We start from the raw sequence: 22,073 nt of genomic DNA on the forward strand, positions 1-22,073 counted from the left end.
TGAGGGCTAGCTAGTCTTTTGGCTGTAGCTCCTGAGATTCTATCCGGGGCTACAACCAAAAGATCAGGGGCTATACCCCCTTACCCCCCCCTAGCAATGTCCCTGGTCACTGGTTGGGAACAGGGAAGGAGGTTTTGGCTTGGGGAAAGAGGGAGGGTTTAACAAAGCAGAGGTATACCATGTTCTCTGGCAAGGGTTGTCTCTAATCCCATAAGGGGCTTCCTCTCCCATGTGATCTCCTCCCGGTGCATCACCACCAGGGGGACTGTTCTACTGTGTACACACCACCATGGCCCCATGAGAAAGGTCTCCCCTTGGGGGAGAAGGGACAACATCCACAGATTTCTCACATAACTTTCCCCTATTCTGCTGGTTTCTTCACCTCCTAATGAAAACGTGACAGGAAGTCCACATTACTTTGCTCTTTTCCTTTCCTGTGTTCTAGAAGAAAGCAGTAAGGTTGGAGATCAAGAAACCAGCGCATAATTCTGGGGTTGGCATCTTTGCAGAGACTCATCCATGTGAGGGGTGAGTGGCCAGTAACTAGCAACTTCCTACCGGTAATATAGTACTTTTAGAACCCCACATCCCATTTTATGGCTAGATCCTCCAGTTCAATTGCAGCATAATTATCTTCTCAAGGGAAGAGTTTTGTACTGATGTATACGACAGGATGCTCTATTCAACTATACTCTTGGGACAAAGTGGTCCCTATGCCAACTTTCAAAGCATCTGTCTGACAGATACATTCTTTAGTGAAGCTGAGTACCTTCAACACAGGCTCACTACAAAGATTATGTTTTAGGATGTTAAAGTAGGCCTGATAATTTTTATCTCATTTTGGAAGAATAGTTTGGTATAAACCGCCTATAATAACCTACCAGGCCAAGAATGGCTCCTACTAGCCGGTTTCCAACAAAAAACAAAAAACAAATACTTAACGGCAGACTGAACAAGATGACATTCTTTTGGGTTAGCGGTAAGATCGGCTTTCCTCAGGGCCCTGGTAACTTCATGAATGTGAACTAAGTGTTCCTCCCAAGTTTTAAAATTAATGACTATGGGCCTCATTACGAGGTTGGCGGGAAGGGGTTGACGGAGCTGGTAAGAATGCCGGTGCTGTTAACCCCTTACCGCCGCATTATGAGGTCCCTTAGCGGGTCCCGCTAAGGGCGGCTGGTAAAATCAGCCACCCTTAGCGGGAGACGCTGAAGGACCGGGGAGCTAACAACGGGCCCGTTATTAACGGGCCCGTTGTTAGCTCCCTCCCCATTCCCATTGAGCCCAATGGGGGCTCGAATGGGAATCGGTTCCCTGAGTGGGGAAATACCGGGTCCTCCAAGGTTGGAATGACCTGGTAAGTCCCCATTCAGGGAACCCGGACCCGGTATGCGGTATGGGGTTAGCCATGGCACTAATAGCACCATGGCTACCTCCATACTTGTAATGAGGCCCAATGTCATCTAAGTAAGCCCCGCAAAAACTAGAAAATGGGAGGAGGATCTGATCCATTAGTCTCTTAAAGGTTGCCGGATACAAAACATTAAGACTTTAAAATGAAACAGTCCCACAGGAGTGGGAAAGGCTGTCTTCTCCTGGTCTTGTGGATTCACTGGCACCTGCCGATAGCCCTTAGTTAGATCAATTGTGGAGAGAAAAAATGCAGATCCCAGTCGATCAATAAGGTCCTCCATCTCTGGGATGGGATAATTGTAGAACTGGGATAGCGCATTCCTCTCCCTAAAGTCAGTACAAAGCCTCCATGATTCATCTGTTTTTGCTACTAGGAATATTGGTGAGGACCAGAGACTCTGTGATGGTTCGATTATGTCAGAAGTCAGCATCTTTTCCACTTCCTGTCAGACTATTTCTCTACGGGCCTCAGAAATTCTATAGGGTTCTAAACAAGTTTTATTGTTTTTAATTTTATTGATTGTAAGTGGAATGTAAAGAATTGTGTATTTATTATGGAACGATGTAACTGTTTTGAAAAGGTTAAATGTTTTTAACCAAACCAAATAAAGTATAATAATAATAATAGGGTTTTAAATTAACAACCCTATCAGGAGGTGTACGGATATAGTGGGAAACCCCCTTTACTCTTCCTGGTTCACTATCAAAGATGTCTGGGAATGGTCTTAAAGGGTTGGGATGTCCTGTATTTTACTGGACGAGAGATCAGCACAAATTAAATTGACGCCATCTATCTCTTCAGCTAGGAGACTGGCCATTATTATATAAGCAGTTTCAACTTCCCGCCACTGTTTTAAAAAGTTGAATTAATACATTTGAGTCTTAGTCTTCCTATCTGGCTGTGAGACATGATAATTTCAGTGACCAGTCTGTTCAATAACCTCATAAGGACCGTGCCAACAGGATAACATTTATGCTGTGAGGTGGGAAGGGGCACCAACACGATAGAAAAGGAACAAGTGAGTGCCTTTCAGTCCTAATTGTCTTTTTGAAATTCTTGGGATTTGCTAAGATGTGAATGTACCATAGATCTAACTGCGGCCATATGTTCCTTTAGACCGTGTGTGGTCTGGGATAGGGGTAATATGGCTTCTAGGAGTTCTAATGGCGAGAACCCGAGGGAGGCCTGTGGAGTTTTTTTCGAACAGCAAATGCGACCCATGGCACCATCATGTCCCAATTCCTTCAATCAGTTTCCACTCGCTTTTATGGACAGTGTCAATGTTTTATTAAACTGTTCTACTAACACGTCATTTTGTGGGTGATACACATATGTTCTGAGGATTTTGATCAGTAGAACCTGTTATACATCTGCCATAACTCAGCTCATGAAAGTGGTTTCCTGATTTCTTTGGGAAAATCTACCCTGGACAAGAAAGGAATAAGATGTTTTAGGATCTGTTGGATAGCCTCTGGATATCTTTTGGCATAATCGACTGTCACTAAGATATATCTATCTCCCAATTTGGAAGGTACCAGAGGACCAACCATGCCCATTTCTATTCTTGCAAAAGGGACATCAATAACGGAGAGAGGTTGTAAAGGAATCCTAGGGGTAGTATGTATGGTGGTTTTCTGACAGAGTGGACAAGTCATAAGAACATTTTTAATTTCTGCATATATTCCTGGCTAATAAAACTGGCTCACTATTTCCCCTGTTAGCCGTTCCTAAGTGTCCAGCCATAAAATGGGCACATGCACATTCCAAAACCATTCTCCTGTGACCACGTGGTACTACAATTTGAGAGTGGCGAGTCCCCTCAGGACCGGTATCACCTCTATTTAGCAAACCGTGTCTAATGAAAATGAATGGACCCTGCCTTGCTCTTCTTTCTTCTTCAGATATAACTTTGAGGAAGGACCCCACTAACATTGGGTCGGGATGATTTCTCTTTCATCTTCAATAATGGGAGTTTTTACCTCCTCAGGAGCTGTTACTGGGTCTATTTCTGCCTCCCCAAAGCCTTTGGTTCCTTTGTCAGTATCTTCAGTCTCAGTTCTTTCTGCTATCTTGGGGAATACAGCTTTCTCCAAAATACCTTGAGCTATTTTGTCTCAGGCATTGATGTGATATGGTTATTTGCCATTATTTTGTATTATTATCTAAGCATCCCCTCTAAAATCTCGGTCTATAATGCCAGCCATTGTCACAATCCATGCCCCTGACCCCCTCAGGTATAACAGCCCCCTGGTAGCAGTGGGGCTAAAGCCCTTCACACTGGCCCCAAGGGCCTTAAAACGCCATCAGAAACAAACATGGAGTCAGTCTTGGTGCCTTTGGCACCAGGCTCATTATCAGGAATAAAGCAATACCAGTTTTTGACCTTAATCCAACATGGAGGCCTATTACACAGCTCATTTCTTTAGAACCAAATCATGCGGTCTAGTGTTTTGGGTGTGGCTGGGCCTGGAACTACTTGGCCAGGAACTACTTTACCTGGGCTATTTAAACCACACCCAAACAGCAGAACATGCTTCGAGTTATTCTGCACTCCTGCAGCGTATCGCTCACCGTGTCCAGCTCCTGCTCATCTGCTTCTCCGGCAGCCCGTTCCTGAATCCCTAGATCCGGATTCCATTAATAACCTGGAAGAACAAGAACAGCATTAGCAAGCAAGAACACTTACCTGTGAAGTAACCGGCCTTCAATCCATCCAGCGCTTCACTTACCTCGCCCATCTCTGGAGTTTGCTGCAACCTGCAAAGGTAAAGAAACAAGGACAGCATTAATAACAATTCTTACCTGGGCAAGCAGCGAGTCCTGGCAGCACCCTGTGCTTCTCTTACCTCGCCCATCTCCCGGTTTCACTGCAACCTGCAAGGGAGAAGGAACAAAGTCAGCATTAACAAAGCACTTACCTGGGCAAGCGATGCTTCGATCGCTCATCACACTGGAACATCACCGCAACCTGTACAAAGAAGAGAAGAAAACACAGGTTAGCAATTAACACCAATAAACAGCGCAGCACTCCACGCATCAATAATTCACCCTGGTCTTCGCCATCGGCGTGACAAATCTGAGATTGCAACCATCCCTGTGAAAACAAAAAGAGAAATAGTTAGGGAACAGCATAGTGGAGCAAGACGGCGAGAAGACAGAGAAAACGGAGGGAAAGAAAGAGACAGAATAAAGACGGAAAAGACATTATAACTCACTTGGAAGATAGCAAGCTGAGTCGGAGACACAGCTGGACCCGACATAAGGGCACACAGACCAGTGAAGCAACTAGGTCCACCGAACGCCCGCACCAACCACACACCCCAGCACAGAGACGCAGGACAGAGAGTTCAACGCACAAAAACCTAAGGTGAGCAATAACCACAAGGGAGGGGAATAGGACCAGAGGGAGGTGTGAGTCCACCCATCACAGAACCAGTATCTTAACCCTCCATTCTCCTGTTATAGGCGCTACTGAACATCTGGCACATAACCAAGCAGAGAGGGGTCCGGGATAGCTCTTAGACCTCCATCCAGTATCGTGTGGCGCCCCTATGGATACCAGGTGAGCGTAACAGCCATCGTGTCCAGGCCATACTTCCATGCCAACCCTGACTTTGAGGCCAACCTGATGCAAGTCCCAGAAGGGGGATTAATACTAAGTCTCTTGGTATGAATTATCTTTTCCCTAGTTGCAGGGTTTCTTCCCTAGTCCTGGAGAGATCAAAGCAAATTGATTCCTTAGTGGCTACCGATGGATTACTGGTACCCTCACTAAGTTTGGTATAGTTAAGGGTCCCCCAGTTTGTGTCAACCAGGTCTGATCCCACTCCTAACAGCATAGTTAAATGTGGAGAAAAAAGGCTCGGAGAGAAAGCTAGCATTGTTTTGGTTATAGACTTATATTAACCAGTAAAAGGGTTGGAAAAACAGCCTCTCTGTCCTTAAAGCTAAGAGGGGTTTCCCTGCCTCAAAGAAATCTAAGGAAAAAGTCAGGATGTCAAACCAAAAGTCAAGCACTGTTGTGTCCCAAAAACCCCACTTCTGACCGTAACACTTGTAGTAAGAGTCCAGGTTCAGCACTGCCAAGAGGGGCACGCATACCAGTTGCACAAGTAACGTGGTAATGTCAAGGGTGATGTGGTGGGTGACATCAGGGGTGGGGAACTCTGCTTGCATAAGGGAACACAGAAGCAGGCGCAGCACGAGAAGCCCTGTAGTGGAATGCAATAAAACTTGGGTGCTTTGGGCATAGTAAGGGGTAGTTGTATACAATGGGCACTGGGAGGGGGTGCAGTAGGAGGGTATATGGTAGGGGGGCATTTGAACAATATGTGAATAGTAGAGAAGCCTTTTTCCTGTAGGCCCCAGTTAGGAAAGCATTTTTCGCAGACAGCTCTGAATAAAAGAGCTGCAGGCCTTTGTGTGACAAGCAGCATGTATTTCTTGAACATTCAGCAGAAACAGTGTGCAGAAATGTTGCAAGGCTGAAGTTTCCCAGGAGGACACAGCCCTAGCAAAGTCACTCTAAGAGATACTTTCGAGGCCAATGAGCTAGGCACCTGGGTGCACGAGGACAATTGGCAGAGAAATAGAAATGAAATACAGTTAATTAAAATCAGAGCATTGGTGTAGGGGTTATGGAGCGTGTGAAAGGGAGCCAATCAGTGGAGATAGGTTTCTATGTCCCTAAGGTGCACCATTGTCTAAAATACTCGCAAGGCACATAATTGGTCAGATTTGGTGTGAATGTCTCGCCCTTTGCCATCTCAAGCCATTTTGTACATTGGACATTGCCAACCAATGTCAAACACGTGTTTCTGAGTGATCAGCACAATCACCTGTTTGAGTGGCAGTGTGGGAAGACCTGTGATGTCACGAAGGGTGTTAATGTGATTTTTGCCAAAGAAACGTTCCACCCAATCAGGGTCACTTAACACATATATATATTCATAGAGGGGAATGACGAGATATGAGTGGACACCGAAGGAATGTTTGCTGGCTGCTTATCCGAGAATTAGCAAATGTAGGCACCTCATCAAATTCATGGACATGGTATGTGTGCTGTCGAAGTGGGCCATTGAAATGGCGTGGAAAAAACCTGGGGACCCGCAATACGCCAGGTGGTATGGTGAGCTATAGCACTGGACGGGGGCTGAAACCAGAGTGTGGGGTGAAGGTGTGGCTAAGGCAGGGGGGGGAATTGAGCCCTGCATATGAGGCCTGGAAGGCACTGGTTTTGGACATTTTCCACCTGTCTGATGATAAACCCCCATGAGGGAGATGGGCCTGAGCAAGGCCTGGCCAAAATAAAGATGACTCAGTCTGCTGCAACGGGGAACACTAAACTGAGGCCCTCTGGCCCCTGTGGCCCATAACACATCCTGCACACTGGGTCCCTCAGAAACATAGAAAGGCTAACCTCACAGATATGTTTGAAAATTGAAGACCACTTGCTGTTGTTACAATGTGTTTGTTGTTGTTATTGTATATTATAAATGCCAATAAAAACATTTAAAAATAAATATATATTCATAGAGGGGACTGACGTAGTTCCTCCAATCAGCTTCTGTGACCTGCCATAACAATTTAACTAAAATGTTCTATGATAATTCTGTAACAAGGGTATAAAATGTGTCACTCATTTCATTCAGTTCAGTTCCACGGGTCTGTCTGAACTGTGCTTCCCAGCTCTTTTGGGTCCAAAAAATGTGCATCACATCCTTCTTGGTGTACACTCCTTTTTTGGATTGGTTTTTGTTCCTTTTTATTACTTTTACCGGTAGTACCCTGGTACATTGTGGAGGAACCAGTGAGATTTTCAGTTCCCTGGCGAGCTAAGGGTGTTCTTGCTGAGCTCCTGTGAGTGCTCGGCAGGCCGTCTGATACCAGTTCGAAGTGCCCTAAGAAGGAGGTCCATCAGAGGCCGAGTTTGCAAAGGTTGGCCTGGCGTTCTCAAAGGTCTGTCTGATTGCAAGAGCTGAAAGGGAGATGCAGGCCACGGGGGAAGACTCAGCATCGAGAAGACTCGAGGATCTATAGAGCATGTGAATTGTATCCTTGCATGAACGTACAGTGCCTTGCATGTGCAAATGTGGCAGGGTTTTTATGGTGTATTGAATGCATCCTACAGGGGCAGGACGCTCAGCCATAATAGTCGTAGATATTAGTTCCCCCTTCTGATGGGGAGAGTGTGTGTGGTGGGCACATCTGTAGTCAAACAGAGAAGTCTGTAGACGGTGGCAGACTTCTATTGGGGGGTCGATTCATGGAATTAATGTGCGCCGAAAATTCCCGCGCAGAGGTGCCAAAACGTGCGATCCACAGTAAAAGTGCGAAAATCGCAGTGCAAGTGCGAAAATCGCAGGGAAACCAGTGCACATCGATTCATGGAAGTCCGTGCGCTTCATTGGATGTGCGCTGAAAATGTGCACCGCGCACGCCGGCGCACACGTCATCCAACAGCGTGCGCCACGGCCACTGCGAAATCGCACATAGCGCGGCGCACATCACAAAAGTAGGCGGAACACGGGGCGTAACACTCGGAATGGGGAACAACGCGTGAAAATATGGGCGTCACGGGGGAAGTACAGGAGGCAAGTGCGCGGAACGCCCACACGCTCGCCTACAACCCGTATTCATGGAATCGAATAGGGCAAACCAGCGCACAGTCAAAGACGCGCACAGGGCCAAACAAGTACGCCACAAGAAAGCAGGCGGTAGCTTCCCTGCGCCTGAAAAAAATGTGCGCCAAAATGTGCGATAACAAAAAGCACCCATATACAGCCATGATGAATGGTCCATACAGTGGCCCTCTAGGACAAATGAGGTGCAAAGGGGTACCGACAAACACGGACACCTGCTGTGTGAAAAATAGCGTGTGTTCCTGGGTGCGCGGGAAGTTCCACACGCGATTGCCCTGGGTACGTGTACTTCGGGATGCGCGGGAAGTTCCACACGTGATTGGCCTGCGTACGTGTACTTCGGGGTGCGCGGGAAGTCCCACACACGATTGGCCTGGGTACGTGTACTTCGGGGTGCGCGGGAAGTCCCACATGCGATTAGCCTGGGTACGTGTACTTCGGGATGCGTGGGAAGTTCCACACACGATTGGCCTGCGTACGTGTACTTCGGGGTGCGCGGGAAGTCCCACACGCGATTAGCCTGGGTACGTGTACTACGGGGTGCGTGGGAAGTTCCACACGCGATTAGCCTGGGTACGTGTGTTTCGGGGTGCACGGGAAGTTCCACACGCGATTGGCCTGGGTATGTGTACTTCGGGGTGCGCGGGAAGTTCCACACGCGATTGGCCTGGCTACGTGTACTTCGGGATGCGCGGGAAGTTCCACACGCGATTGGCCTGGGTACGTGTACTTCGGGGTGCGCGGGAAGTCCCACACGCGATTAGCCTGGGTATGTGTACTACGGGGTGCGTGGGAAGTTCCACACGCTATTAGCCTGGGTACGTGTGTTTCGGGGTGCGCGGGAAGTTCCACACGCGATTGGGCTGGGTACGTGTACTTTGGGATGCGCGGGAAGTACCACACGCGATTGGCCTGGGTACGTGTACTTCAGGTGCACGTGAAGTTACACACGCGATTGGCCTGGGTACGTGTATTCCGAGGTGCGCGGGAAGATTCACACGCAATTTCAGCAGGGTACGTGTATTTCGGTGGTGCCGGGGAATGCTACACGTGATTTGGCCGTGTGGGTCCTCCCAGGTGTTCCCTCTACACCCTCCACGGCCCCTGCAGGCAGCCCACACGACAGGGGACTACCCTGCACCCCTGCTCATGTCCCACAGGCAACCCATCCACCATGGCCATGCCCCCCAGCCAACCCACATGTCACCTTGCAGTACTGATCACAAACACATGTCTCCCAGCACCCCCACCCCCCAGCATCCAGGGGCACCCTCCACCAGGCCCCCACTCATGTCCCCCTGCACCCCCACCCCCCAGCATCCAGGGGCACCCTCCACCACGCCCCCCTCATGTCTACCACCACCCCCACCCCCCAGCCACCAGGGGCACCCTCCACCTGGCCCCCACTCATGTCTCCCACCACCCCCACCCCCCAGCAGTGCAGGAGCAGCCTCCACCAGGCCCCCACTCATTTCTCCCATCACCCCCACCCCCAGCAGTGCAGGGGCACCCTCCACCAGGCCCCCACTCATGTCTACCACCACCCCCACCCCCCAGCCACCAGGGGCACCCTCCACCAGGCCCCCACTCATGTCTACCATCACCCCCACCACCCAGCAGTGCAGGGGCAGCCTCCACCAGGCCTCCACTCATGTCTACCACCACCCCCACCCCCCAGCCACCAGGGGTAGCCTCCACCAGGCCCCCACTCATGTCTACCACCACCCCCACCACCCAGCCACCAGAGGTACCCTCCACCAGGCCCCCACTCATGTCTCCCACCACCCCCACCCCCCAGCAGTGCAGGGGCAGCCTCCACCAGGCCCCCACTCATGTCTCCCATCACCCCCACCCCCCAGCAGTGCAGGGGCACCCTCCAAAAGGCCCCCACTCATGTCTCCCACCACCCCCACCCCCCAGCAGTGCAGGGGCAGCCTCCACCAGGCCCCCACTCATGTCTCCCATCACCCCCACCCCCCAGCAGTGCAGGGGCAGCCTCCACCAGGAACCCACACATGTCCCCCTGTACCCCCACCCCCCAGCCACCAGGGGCAGCCTCCACCAGGCCCCCACTCATGTCCAACTCATGTCTCCCTGCACCCCCACCCCCAGCCACCAGGGGCAGCCTCCACCAGGCCCCCACTCGTGTCTGGCATCACCCCCACCCCCCAGCCACCAGGGGCAGCCTCCACCAGGCCCCCACCCATGTCTCCCATCACCCCCAGCCCCCAGCAGTGCAGGGGCAGCCTCCACCAGGCCCCCACTCATGTCTCCCATCACACCCACCCCCCAGCCACCAGGGGCAGCCTCCACCAGGCCCCCACTCATGCCTCCCTGCACCCCACCCCCAGACACCAGGGGCAGCCTCCACCAGGCCCCCACTCATGTCTCCCACCACCCCCACCCCCCAGCCACCAGGGGCAGCCTCCACCAGGCCCCCACCCATGTCTCCCATCACCCCCAGCCCCCAGCAGTGCAGGGGCAGCCTCCACCAGGCCCCCACTCATGTCTCCCATCACCCCACCCCCCAGCCACCAGGGGCAGCCTCCACCAGGCCCCCACTCATGTCTCCCATCACCCCCAGCCACCAGGGGCAGCCTCCACCAGGCCCCCACTCATGTCTCACTGCACCCCACCCCCCAGCCACCAGGGGCAGCCTCCACCAGGTCCAAACCCATGTCTCCCATCACCCCCAGCCCCCAGCCACCAGGGGCAGCCTCCATCAGGCCCCCACCCATGTCTGCCATCACCCCCACCCCCCAGCCACCAGGGGCACCCTCCACCAGGCCCCCACTCATGTCTACCACCACCCCCACCCCCCAGCCACCAGGGGCAGCCTCCACCAGGCCCCCACTCATGTCCCCCTGCACCCCCACCCCCAGCATCCAGGGGCACCCTCCACCAGGCCCCCACTCATGTCTACCACCACCCCCACCGCCCAGCCACCAGGGGCAGCATCCACCAGGCCCCCACTCATGTCCCGCTGCACCCCCAACCCCCAGCATCCAGGGGCAACCTCCACCAGGCCCCCACTCATGTCTACCATCACCCCCACCCCCAGCAGTGCAGGTGCAGCCTCCACCAGGCCCCCACTCATGTCTACCACCACCCCCACCCCCCAGCCACCAGGGGCAGCCTCCACCAGGCCCCCACTCATGTCCCCCTGCACCCCCACCCCCCAGCATCCAGGGGCAGCCTCCACCAGGCCCCCACTCATGTCCCACTCATGTCTCCCTGCACCCCCAGCCACCAGGGGCAGCCTCCACCAGGCCCCCACTCATGTCTAACTCATGTCTCCCTGCACCCCCACCCCCCAGCCACCAGGGTCAGCTTCCACCAAGCCCCCACTCATGTCCCCCTGCACCCCCACCCCCCAGCAGTGCAGGGGCAGCCTCCACCAGGCCCCAACACATGTCCCCCTGCACCCCCACCCCCCAGCCACCAGGGGCAGCCTCCACCAGGCCCCCACTCATGTCCAACTCATGTCTCCCTGCACCCCCACCCCCAGCCACCAGGGGCAGCCTCCACCAGGCCCCCACTCATGTCTGCCATCACCCCCACCCCCCAGCCACCAGGGGCAGCCTCCACCAGGCCCCCACCCATGTCTCCCATCACCCCCAACCCCCAGCAGTGCAGGGGCAGCCTCCACCAGGCCCCCACTCATGTCTCCCATCACCCCCACCCCCCAGCCACCAGGGGCAGCCTCCACCAGGCCCTGACTCATGGCCCCCTGCACCCCCACCCCCAGCCACCAGGGGCAGCCTCCACCAGGCCCCCACTCATGTCTTCCACCACCCCCCCCAGCCACCAGGGGCAGCCTCCACCAGGCCCCCACCCATGTCTACCACCACCCCCACCCCCCAGCAGTGCAGGGGCAGCCTCCACCAGGCCCCCACTCATATCCCCCTGCACCCCCACTCCCCAGCATCCAGGGGCAACCTCCACCGGGCCCCCACTCATGTCTACCATCACCCCCACCCCCCAGCAGTGTAGGTGCAGCCTCCACCAGGCCCCCACTCATGTCTACCACCACCCCCACCCCCCAGCCACCAGGGGCAGCCTCCACTAGGCCCCCACTCATGTCCCCCTGCACCCCCACACCCCAGCATCCAGGGGCAGCCTCCACCAGGCCCCCACTCATGTCCCACTCAGGTCTCCCTGCACCCCCACCCCCCAGCCACCAGGGGCAGCCTCCACCAGGCCCCCACTCATGTCCAACTCATGTCTCCCTGCACCCCCACCCCCAGCCACCAGGGTCAGCCTCCACCAGGCCCCCACTCATGTCCCCCTGCACCCCCACCCCCCAGCAGTGCAGGGGCAGCCTCCACCAGGCCCCCACACATGTCCCCCTGCACCCCCACCCCCCAGCCACCAGGGGCAGCCTCCACCAGGCCCCCACTCATGTCCAACTCATGTCACCCTGCACCCCCACCCCCAGCCACCAGGGGCAGCCTCCACCAGGCCCCCACTCATGTCTGCCATCACCCGCACCCCCCAGCCACCAGGGGCAGCCTCCACCAGGCCCCCACCCATGTCTCCCATCACCCCCAGCCCCCAGCAGTGCAGGGGCAGCCTCCACCAGGCCCCCACTCATGTCTCCCATCACCCCCACCCCCCAGCCACCAGGGGCAGCCTCCACCAGGCCCCCACTCATGGCCCCCTGCACCCCCACCCCCAGCCACCAGGGGCAGCCTCCACCAGGCCACCACTCATGTCTCCCACCACCCCCACCCCCCAGCCACCAGGGGCAGCCTCCACCAGGCCCCCACCCATGTCTACCACCACCCCCACCCCCCAGCAGTGCAGGGGCAGCCTCCACCAGGCCCCCACTCATGTCCCCCTGCACCCCCACTCCCCAGCCACCAGGGGCAGCCTCCACCAGGCCCCCACTCATTTCTCCCATCACCCCCAGCCACCAGGGGCAGCCTCCACCAGGCCCCCACTCATGTCTCACTGCACCACCACCCCCCAGCCACCAGGGGCAGCCTCCACCAGGCCCCCACCCATGTCTCCCATCACCCCCAGCCCCCAGCCACCAGGGGCAGCCTCCACCAGGCCCCCACCCATGTCTGCCATCACCCCCACGCCCCAGCCACCAGGGGCACCCTCCACCAGGCCCCCACTCATGTCCCCCTGCACCCCAACCCCCCAGTCACCAGGGGCAGGCTCCACCAGGCCACCACTCATGTCTATCACCACCCCCACCCCCCAGTCACCAGGGGCACCCTCCACCAGGCCCCCACTCATGCCCACCTGCACCCCCACCCCCCAGCAGTGCAGGGGCAGCCTCCGCCAGGCCCCCACACATGTCCCCCTGCACCCCCACCCCCCCAGCCACCAGGGAGAGCCTCCACCAGGCCCCCACCCATGTCTACCACCACCCCCACCCCCCAGCAGTGCAGGGGAAGCCTCCACCAGGCCCCCACTCATGTCCCCCTGCACCCCGACCCCCCAGCCACCAGGGTCAGCCTCCACCAGGCCCCCACTCATGTCTCCCACCACCCCCACCCCCCAGCCACCAGGGGCACCCTCCACCAGGTCCCCACTCATGTCCCCCTGCACCCCCACCCCCCAGCCGTGCGATTTGTCTGGGTACATGTACTTCGGGGTGCGCGGGAGTTACCACATGCGATTAGCCTGGGTACGTGTACTACGGGGTGCGCGGGAAGTTCCACACGCGATTGGCCTGGGTACGTGTACTTCGGGGTGCGCGGGAAGATCCACATGCGATGGGCCTGGGCACGTGTACTTCGGGGTGCGCGGGAACTTCCACACGCGATTGGCCTGGGTACGTGTACTACGTGGTGAGCGGGAAGTTCCGCACGCGATTGGCCTGGGTACGTGTACTACGGGGTGCGCGGGAAGTTCCACACGCGATTGGCTTGGGTACGTGTAGTACGGGGTGCGCGTGAACTTCCACACGCGACTGTGCCTGTGAGAGTGGGGTACGTGTATTCCAGGGGTGGGCGGGAATATTTACTCGCGACTGGGCCTCGGAGAGCGTGCTACGTGTATTCCTGGGGTGGGCGGGAAGATTCACACGTTCGCCAACGACGCACCGAAAAATAAATGGTCCATTCCTGAAACACGTACGCCAGCATGAAGCAGGCATACGTCGAGCCGCGCAGCATAAAAGTGCGCGCAAACAACAAACAAGCTCAGACGCCGGGATGAATATACCGTTCCTAGCAGCAGTGGCCGTGGGTTACCAAAGGAGGAGGAGGAGGATAGTGAGGGCCCGAATTTTGACTCCCAGAACCAGCCTTTTTGGGATGCCTGATGACCAGGTGTTTGGGAGGTACAGGTTTCCACCACACATAATACTGGACCTGGTCAGTGAGTGGGAGGATGACCTCACATCACCCACCCTGTGCTCCCAAGCACTCAGCCCCCTGGAGAAGGTCCTCAATGTACTGCACTTCTTGGCCATGGGATCATTTCAGCAGACAAGTGCCATAGTGGGTGGGTGTCACAGGCCACGCAGTCACGCTGCCTACACCAGGTCTTGAACATCATCACTGCACGCCCATCAGTCCGTAGGCACATATACCTGCCCAGGACACCTGCAGAAAGGCAGGCTGCCACCCACGATTTCTACGGTGTGGCACAATTCCCAAAAGTGCTAGGTGCCATTGACTGCACCCATGTGGCACTACGTCCCCCCAGGGCATGTGAGCACATCTATAGGAACCGCAAGCACTGGCATTCCATCAACGTGCAGGTAGTATGTAATGCCAAGGGAATCATCACCTCAGTATATGCCAACTATCCAGGGTCCACCCACGACAGCTTAATTTACCGAATGTCTACCCTAAGCCGGGACCTAGAAGCTGGGCGGCATGGCTATACATGGCTGCTTGGTGAGTATGAATGCCACTGCACATGCATGCATGTCAGATGCAGAGTTATGTCATTACCCCACTAATGATACCCATCACCTCCTCACCAGGGGACAGTGCCTACCCTCTGAGCACCCACATGATGACGCCAATTCGGAACCCCATCACGCCTCCAGAGGTAAGATATAACACAGCCCATATTGCAACCCGGGGTATAGTGGAGCGCACATTCGGAGTGCTCAAGTCACGCTTTCGCTCCCTTGACCGTTCTGGCGGGCAGCTGTTATATGCGCCCCCAGTAGTGTGCAGGATCATAGTGGCAGCATGTGTCCTGCACAATGTTGCAACACGCCGGGGCCTGGCTGTGGACATGGTGGTGCCCCCACATCCCCAATCACATGCACGCCTGCTGCACATGGGAGGGGAGAGGGCACGGGCTGAGGCAGCTCGTACGCAGCTGGTGGCTAATTACTTCACATAGAAATCACACCCCAGTGGAGTGCACACAGCCCTGGCACATACCATCTGATAAGCAATGATGACTCGACCTGACAATTAAGACGAACAAAGGGACAGTCAACTGTCAGAACCATAGCAGCCTGAGATTGTTCATGTGGAAGTGTCACAATGTGTGCATCCCTACCTTCACAAACACCACCAATGCAGTGTCATCAAAAGAAACTTCCATGCTCCTTAAATGAATACCCACTCGCAAAATACTACATGAAAACAGTGCCATGTCACCCAACCCCTCCCCGGCACGGCCACACAACACACCATGGCATGTCATGCAATGTGAGAGGAAACAAATTAATCCCCACAACATGCCCCAAGTGTCACCAGCTACAGTGTCCCTAATGGAAACATGGCCACACATGAAATGCTCACAGTAATGCAGGACCTACAACCCACATTACCAAATACTTACCAAGAATACCAATCACCTACACAACCTCCAACCTACCTTAAACATGACATTACAGACTTAAAAATTTGCTAGCCTCACTACCTGATGATGCCAGCCCTCCGAACATTTCCAAGTATACAGTGTTAGCGCCACGCAAGAGTGTAGGTGCACTGCTTACAACATGGACTACAGTTCCAAGGTAGACCGCATTGTGAAGACATTAGGAATGGACCTGCAAATTAGGAGGATGAGATGGATGCAGAGGCACATATCAATACACCATGCAGTGTACAATACAACCACAATATGCACTATGAATGTATACACAGTATTGACTACAGACTGCCCACACATCGAATGGGAGTCCAATGTCACCATGTACGTCAATGTCACTTGGGCACACCCTTTGCAAGCCCATGGAAACGGGAAGCAGGAGGGGTGTGTGATACACAAAAACCCAAGCATCTGAACCAAATTCATGACAAGTCTGCATGTGCCCAGCCACAATGCAGCGTATGCCCACGGGAGCCACACAAGGCAACACACTGTCCAAAAAAACAACAAAAAAATTAAAAATGGCCATTAATGGGCCCGGGGGGGGGCGGCCACCCAGGAGGTCCGAGGACAGGGTGCACACCAAAACCCACCTGTGTGGATCTTGCGAAAATTAAACACCTTCATGGGCTCATGGCCTACACGGCTACCCTATTGTGGGAGTATCACTGCTGTCGCTCTCCTCACCCTCTGCAGCTGCATCAGGAGGTGGTGGCACTATGGGAGGCAGCCCACGCAAAGCCCTAGTCTGTTCCTCCATGGCTGCAAGCATGCGGGTGTGGTAGGTCTCGTTCTGGAGGATAAGTGTGCGGAGGTCCCCATGCAACAACTCACGGGATGCCCGGACCTCCGCCCTAGTTGCCTGCATCTCAGCTGAGAGCATACGTGTAAGACGCTCCAGCTGCTGTTCTGTCCTTCTGTTTGTTGAAGCCTCAAGCGCAACAAGAGTCGTCCCTAGGTAAAGGAGTTCCACCCTCAGGGCTTCCCTGTGGCCCTGGGACTCTATGGAAATGGGTTCCTGCAGATTCGCCAGTGCCGCCTGCCTGTCCCTGTCGGACGCCAAGATGTCCTCCCTGTGTGACTGGCAGATGGAGTCGGTTGTCTGCTGTAGTCGCTCCATCAGCCTTTCGGGGGGGACAATGGAAGTGGCCACCCTATCCATGGCCTGAGCCATCATCTCTGATGATGCTGCCTGTTGGGTTGCCATACCGTATATGGATTGCTCCCATGCGGTCTTGCCAGGTGGCTGACGGCCACCACGTCGGTGGGCACCACACCTGTCTGGGGCAAGGCGAACTGCGCCTTGCTGTGCCGGCACTGCCTGAGGCTGCAGGACTGCATTCCCCCTCTGATCTGCTGGCCCAGGAACAGGATCAGATGTCGTGGAGTGTGACCCTGCATCCGTAACCACCAAAGGCGTACCTGCCAACACTGACATCCCCATTGAGGGTTCTAATCCTGGTGCAGGTGGGTCGGACAGAACAGAATCCCTCCCAGGAACACTCACCTGCGACGGCATATAGGTCTCATCATCCGAATCGACACCTGAATACAGCTCGGGGGCGGTGCAGCCAGAGACACCCCTTGAGAGCACAACCTGCAGCAGCTGTGGGCTCTCACCCGCCACCACACCACGTCCCTCACTGGTGGTTGGTCGGCCTTCAGACCCCTCCTGGGTCTGCACCATCTCCACAACCCCAGCAGTATCAAGTGCGTCATCCCCTGCAAAGACATAAAAGAAAACAAATGGAAACAGGCATTAGCACTATGGCACACAATTAGGGCTGAGAGGCTACAGAAACAGTACTTGATTGACACATGTCCCACATGACTAAAACCCTCCCATGCATGCACCGTCACTGCGTGTGAAGGGGGGGCAGATGGCACACATTGATGACACCAAGATGGAAGATGAACACATTTGCTGCATGCTGCCTAGCAGTGGCATCACACATTGGCCAGTGATTGGCAGGTCAACTACACAGGCCATCACACAGATGGCATGTACCCTAGTCATGAAGTGAAGTGGGAGAGGAGGTAACCAATTGTTCATTCAGTCTTGTTTACTAATGAAATTGATTTTTTCATTCACATGGTTCAAATGTTGAACCTGCAGCTGCCAGTCCAAAATGGTCCTATAGCACAGGGACATGCCTAAGCAAATCATGTCCAGGAAACAAAGCCAGTCCACTGTACCATAGCCATGTCAGACATGTGACAATAGGACTGAGAAATCCCGAGTAAAAGTGGTGGTATGCAAAAAAGCTGCCTGAATAAACAGAGGTAATAAGCAACAATGTTGTGGCAAGATGACACTCCAAGGGCAACTGGTGTTGGGCTGGATGTCTAATGTTGGCAGAAGGGATGCTGCTATACCCAAATGCTAGTGCGCAGAATGTATAGGAAGAGGCACATGGGTGACCCAAACCAATCAGGCACACACACCCTCACCTGGCACACAAACAGAAGCCCTCCCACACACACCATGCACATGGATGACACAGACATGCATGTGCACTCACCGGACAATGCCTCGTAATCTGCCAGTTCTCCCACGCCTTGGATCTGTTCCTCTGTGACGTAGGCCCCAGCAACCTGCTCCTGTGGAGTGAGTTCAATGTCGTCTGCTGGAGACCCACCTCCAGTCACTAGAGTTGTGGCATGACTTGAGGCCATCTTATTCTTTGGCCTGCGCTTCAGGTCATTCCAGCGCTTGTAGCATTCAGTAGCTGTGCGCCTCACGATTCCAAGGGCACTTATGATGTCCGCAATGGTCTGCCAGTGTGCCTGACGTTGTGCAGGTGTGGTCTTGGATCCTGCAACAATCACCATTTCGCGGTCATGTGCGGACACATACTCTACAAGTGCATTCAGTTTGGCCTCATTGAATCTGGGCTTCCTTGACGGGCCGGACTGTGTAGCTGTGTCTGGGGCATCAGCCTCTACTGGACGAGCACTCTTCCTCTTCCGCTTGGAAGGTGGTGGGGATCCTGAGTGTCCTACGCCGCTCTGGACACTAGGGGCAGAAGCCCCGGCGGACTCTGTACTAGGAGTGTGGTTTTGCACACTCAGCATGGGAGTTGGTGCAGGCATTAGCTCAAGAGTGATGGTGTCAGGGGGAATGTCAGCATGATGGACTTGGACTGACACTGTCCTGGCTGGGTGTGTGAGAGGTGGGGTGGATGGAGCCGCAGCTGCCCCTGCAGCCTCCCCAGCCTGCCTACGCGGGGCAGCAGATGACCTAGCTGCCCCTGATCCACGTGGCCTGATGACACCAATGTCCCCCTGCACCTCCATCCCCCAGCCACCAGGGGCAACCTCCACCAGGCCCCCACTCATGTCTCCCTGCACCCCCACCCCCAGCCACCAGGGGCAGCCTCCACCAGGCCCCCACTCATGTCTCCCACCACCCCCACCCCCCAGCCACAAGGGGCAGCCTCCACCAGGCCCCCACCCATGTCTACCACCACCCCCACCCCCCAGCAGTGCAGGGGAAGCCTCCACCAGGCCCCAACTCATGTCCCCCTGCACCCCCACTCCCCAGCCACCAGGGGCAGCCTCCACCAGGCCCCCACTCATGTCTCCCATCACCCCCAGCCACCAGGGGCAGCCTCCACCAGGCCCCCACTCATGTCTCACTGCACCCCCACCACCCAGCCACCAGGGGCAGCCTCCACCAGGCCCCCACCCATGTCTCCCATCACCCCCAGCCCCCAGCCACCAGGGGCAGCCTCCACCAGGCCCCCACCCATGTCTGCCATCACCCCCACCCCCCAGCCACCAGGGGCACCCTCCACCAGGCCCCCACTTATGTCCCCCTGCACCCCAACCCCCCAGCCACCAGGGGCAGCCTCCACCAGGCCCCCACTCATGTCTCCCACCACCCCCACCCCCCAGCCACCAGGGGCACCCTCCAACAGGCCCCCACTCGTGCCCACCTGCACCCCCACCCCCCAGCAGTGCAGGGGCAGCCTCCACCAGGCCCCCACACATGTCGCCCTGCACCCCCACCCCCCCAGCCACCAGGGGCAGCCTCCACCAGGCCCCCACCCATGTCTACCACCACCCCACCCCCCAGCAGTGCAGGGGCAGCCTCCACCAGGCCCCCACTCATGTCCCCCTGCACCCCGACCCCCCAGCCACCAGGGGCAGCATCCAGCAGGCCCACACTCATGTCTCCCACCGCCCCCAGCCCCCAGCCACCAGGGGCAGCCTCCAGCAGGCCCCCACTCATGTCTCCCACCACCCCCACCCCCCAGCAGTGCAGTGGCAGCCTCCACCAGGCCCCCACTCATGTCCCCCTGCACCCCGACCCCCCAGCCACCAGGGGCAACCTCAACCAGGCCCACACTCATGTCTCCCATCACAACCACCCCCGAGCCACCAGGGGCAGCCTCCACCAGGCCCCCACACATGTCCCCCTGCACCCCCACCCCCCAGCCACCAGGGGCAGCCTCCACCAGGCCCCCACCCATGTCTCCCATCACCCCCAGCCCCCAGCCACCAGGGGCAGCCTCCGCCAGGCCCCCACCCATGTCTGCCATCACCCCCACCCCCCAGCCACCAGGGGCACCCTCCACCAGGCCCCCACTTATGTCCCCCTGCACCCCAACCCCCCAGCCACCAGGGGCAGCCTCCACCAGGCCCCCACTCATGTCTCCCACCACCCCCACCCCCCAGCCACCAGGGGCACCCTCCAACAGGCCCCCACTCTTGCCCACCTGCACCCCCACCCCCCAGCAGTGCAGGGGCAGCCTCCACCAGGCCCCCACACATGTCCCCCTGCACCCCCACCCCCCTAGCCACCAGGGGAAGCCTCCACCAGGCCCCCACCCATGTCTACCACCACCCCACCCCCCAGCAGTGCAGGGGCAGCCTCCACCAGGCCCCCACTCATGTCCCCCTGCACCCCGACCCCCCAGCCACCAGGGGCAGCATCCAGCAGGCCCACACTCATGTCTCCCACCGCCCCCAGCCCCCAGCCACCAGGGGCAGCCTCCAGCAGGCCCCCACTCATGTCTCCCACCACCCCCACCCCCCAGCAGTGCAGTGGCAGCCTCCACCAGGCCCCCACTCATGTCCCCCTGCACCCCGACCCCCCAGCCACCAGGGGCAACCTCCACCAGGCCCACACTCATGTCTCCCATCACAACCACCCCCGAGCCACCAGGGGCAGCCTCCACCAGGCCCCCACACATGTCCCCCTGCACCCCCACCCCCCAGCCACCAGGGGCAGCCTCCACCAGGCCCCCACTCATGTCCAATTCATGTCTCCTTGCACCCCCACCCCCCAGACACCAGGGGCAGCCTCCACCAGGCCCCCACTCATGTCTGCCATCACCCCCGCCCCCCAGCCACCAGGTGCGGCCTCCACCAGGCCCCCACCCATGTCTCCCATCACCCCCACCCCCCACCAGTGCAGGGGCAGCCTCCACTCATGCCCCCACTCATGTCTACCATCACCTTCACCCCCCAGCAGTGCAGGGGCAGCCTCCACCAGGCCCCCACTCATGTCTCCCATCACCCCCACCCCCAGCAGTGCAGAGGCACCCTCCACCAGGCCCCCACTCATGTCTACCGCCACCCCCACCCCCCAGCAGTGCAGGGGCAGCCTCCACCAGGCCCCCACTCATGTCTACCACCACCCCCCAGCCACCAGGGGCAGCCTCCACCAGGCCCCCACTCATGTCTGCCATCACCCCCACCCCCCAGCCACCAGGGGCAGCCTCCACCAGGCCCCCACTCATGTCTGCCACCACCCCCACCCCCCAGCAGTGCAGGGGCACCCTCCACCAGGCCCCCACTCATGTCTGCCATCACCCCCACCCCCCAGCCACCAGGGGCAGCCTCCACCAGGCCCCCACTCATGTCTCCCACAACCCCCACCCCCCAGCAGTGCAGGGGCACCCTCCACCAGGTCCCCCTCATGTCTACCACCACCCCCACCCCCCAGCCACCAGGGGCAGCCTCCACCAGGCCCCCACTCATGTCTGCCATCACCCCCACCCCCCAGCCACCAGGGGCAGCCTCCACCAGGCCCCCACTCATGTCTCCCACGACCCCCACCCCCAAGCAGTGCAGGGGCACCCACCACCAGGTCCCCACTCATGTCTGCCACCACCCCCCAGCCACCAGGGGCAGCCTCCACCAGGCCCCCACTCATGTCTGCCATCACCCCCACCCCCCAGCCACCAGGGACAGCCTCCACCAGGCCCCCA

Source organism: Ambystoma mexicanum, chromosome 4q (assembly GCF_040938575.1).
Source record: "Ambystoma mexicanum isolate Mex_15411 chromosome 4q, UKY_AmexF1_1, whole genome shotgun sequence".
NCBI classification, from domain to species: domain Eukaryota; kingdom Metazoa; phylum Chordata; class Amphibia; order Caudata; family Ambystomatidae; genus Ambystoma; species Ambystoma mexicanum.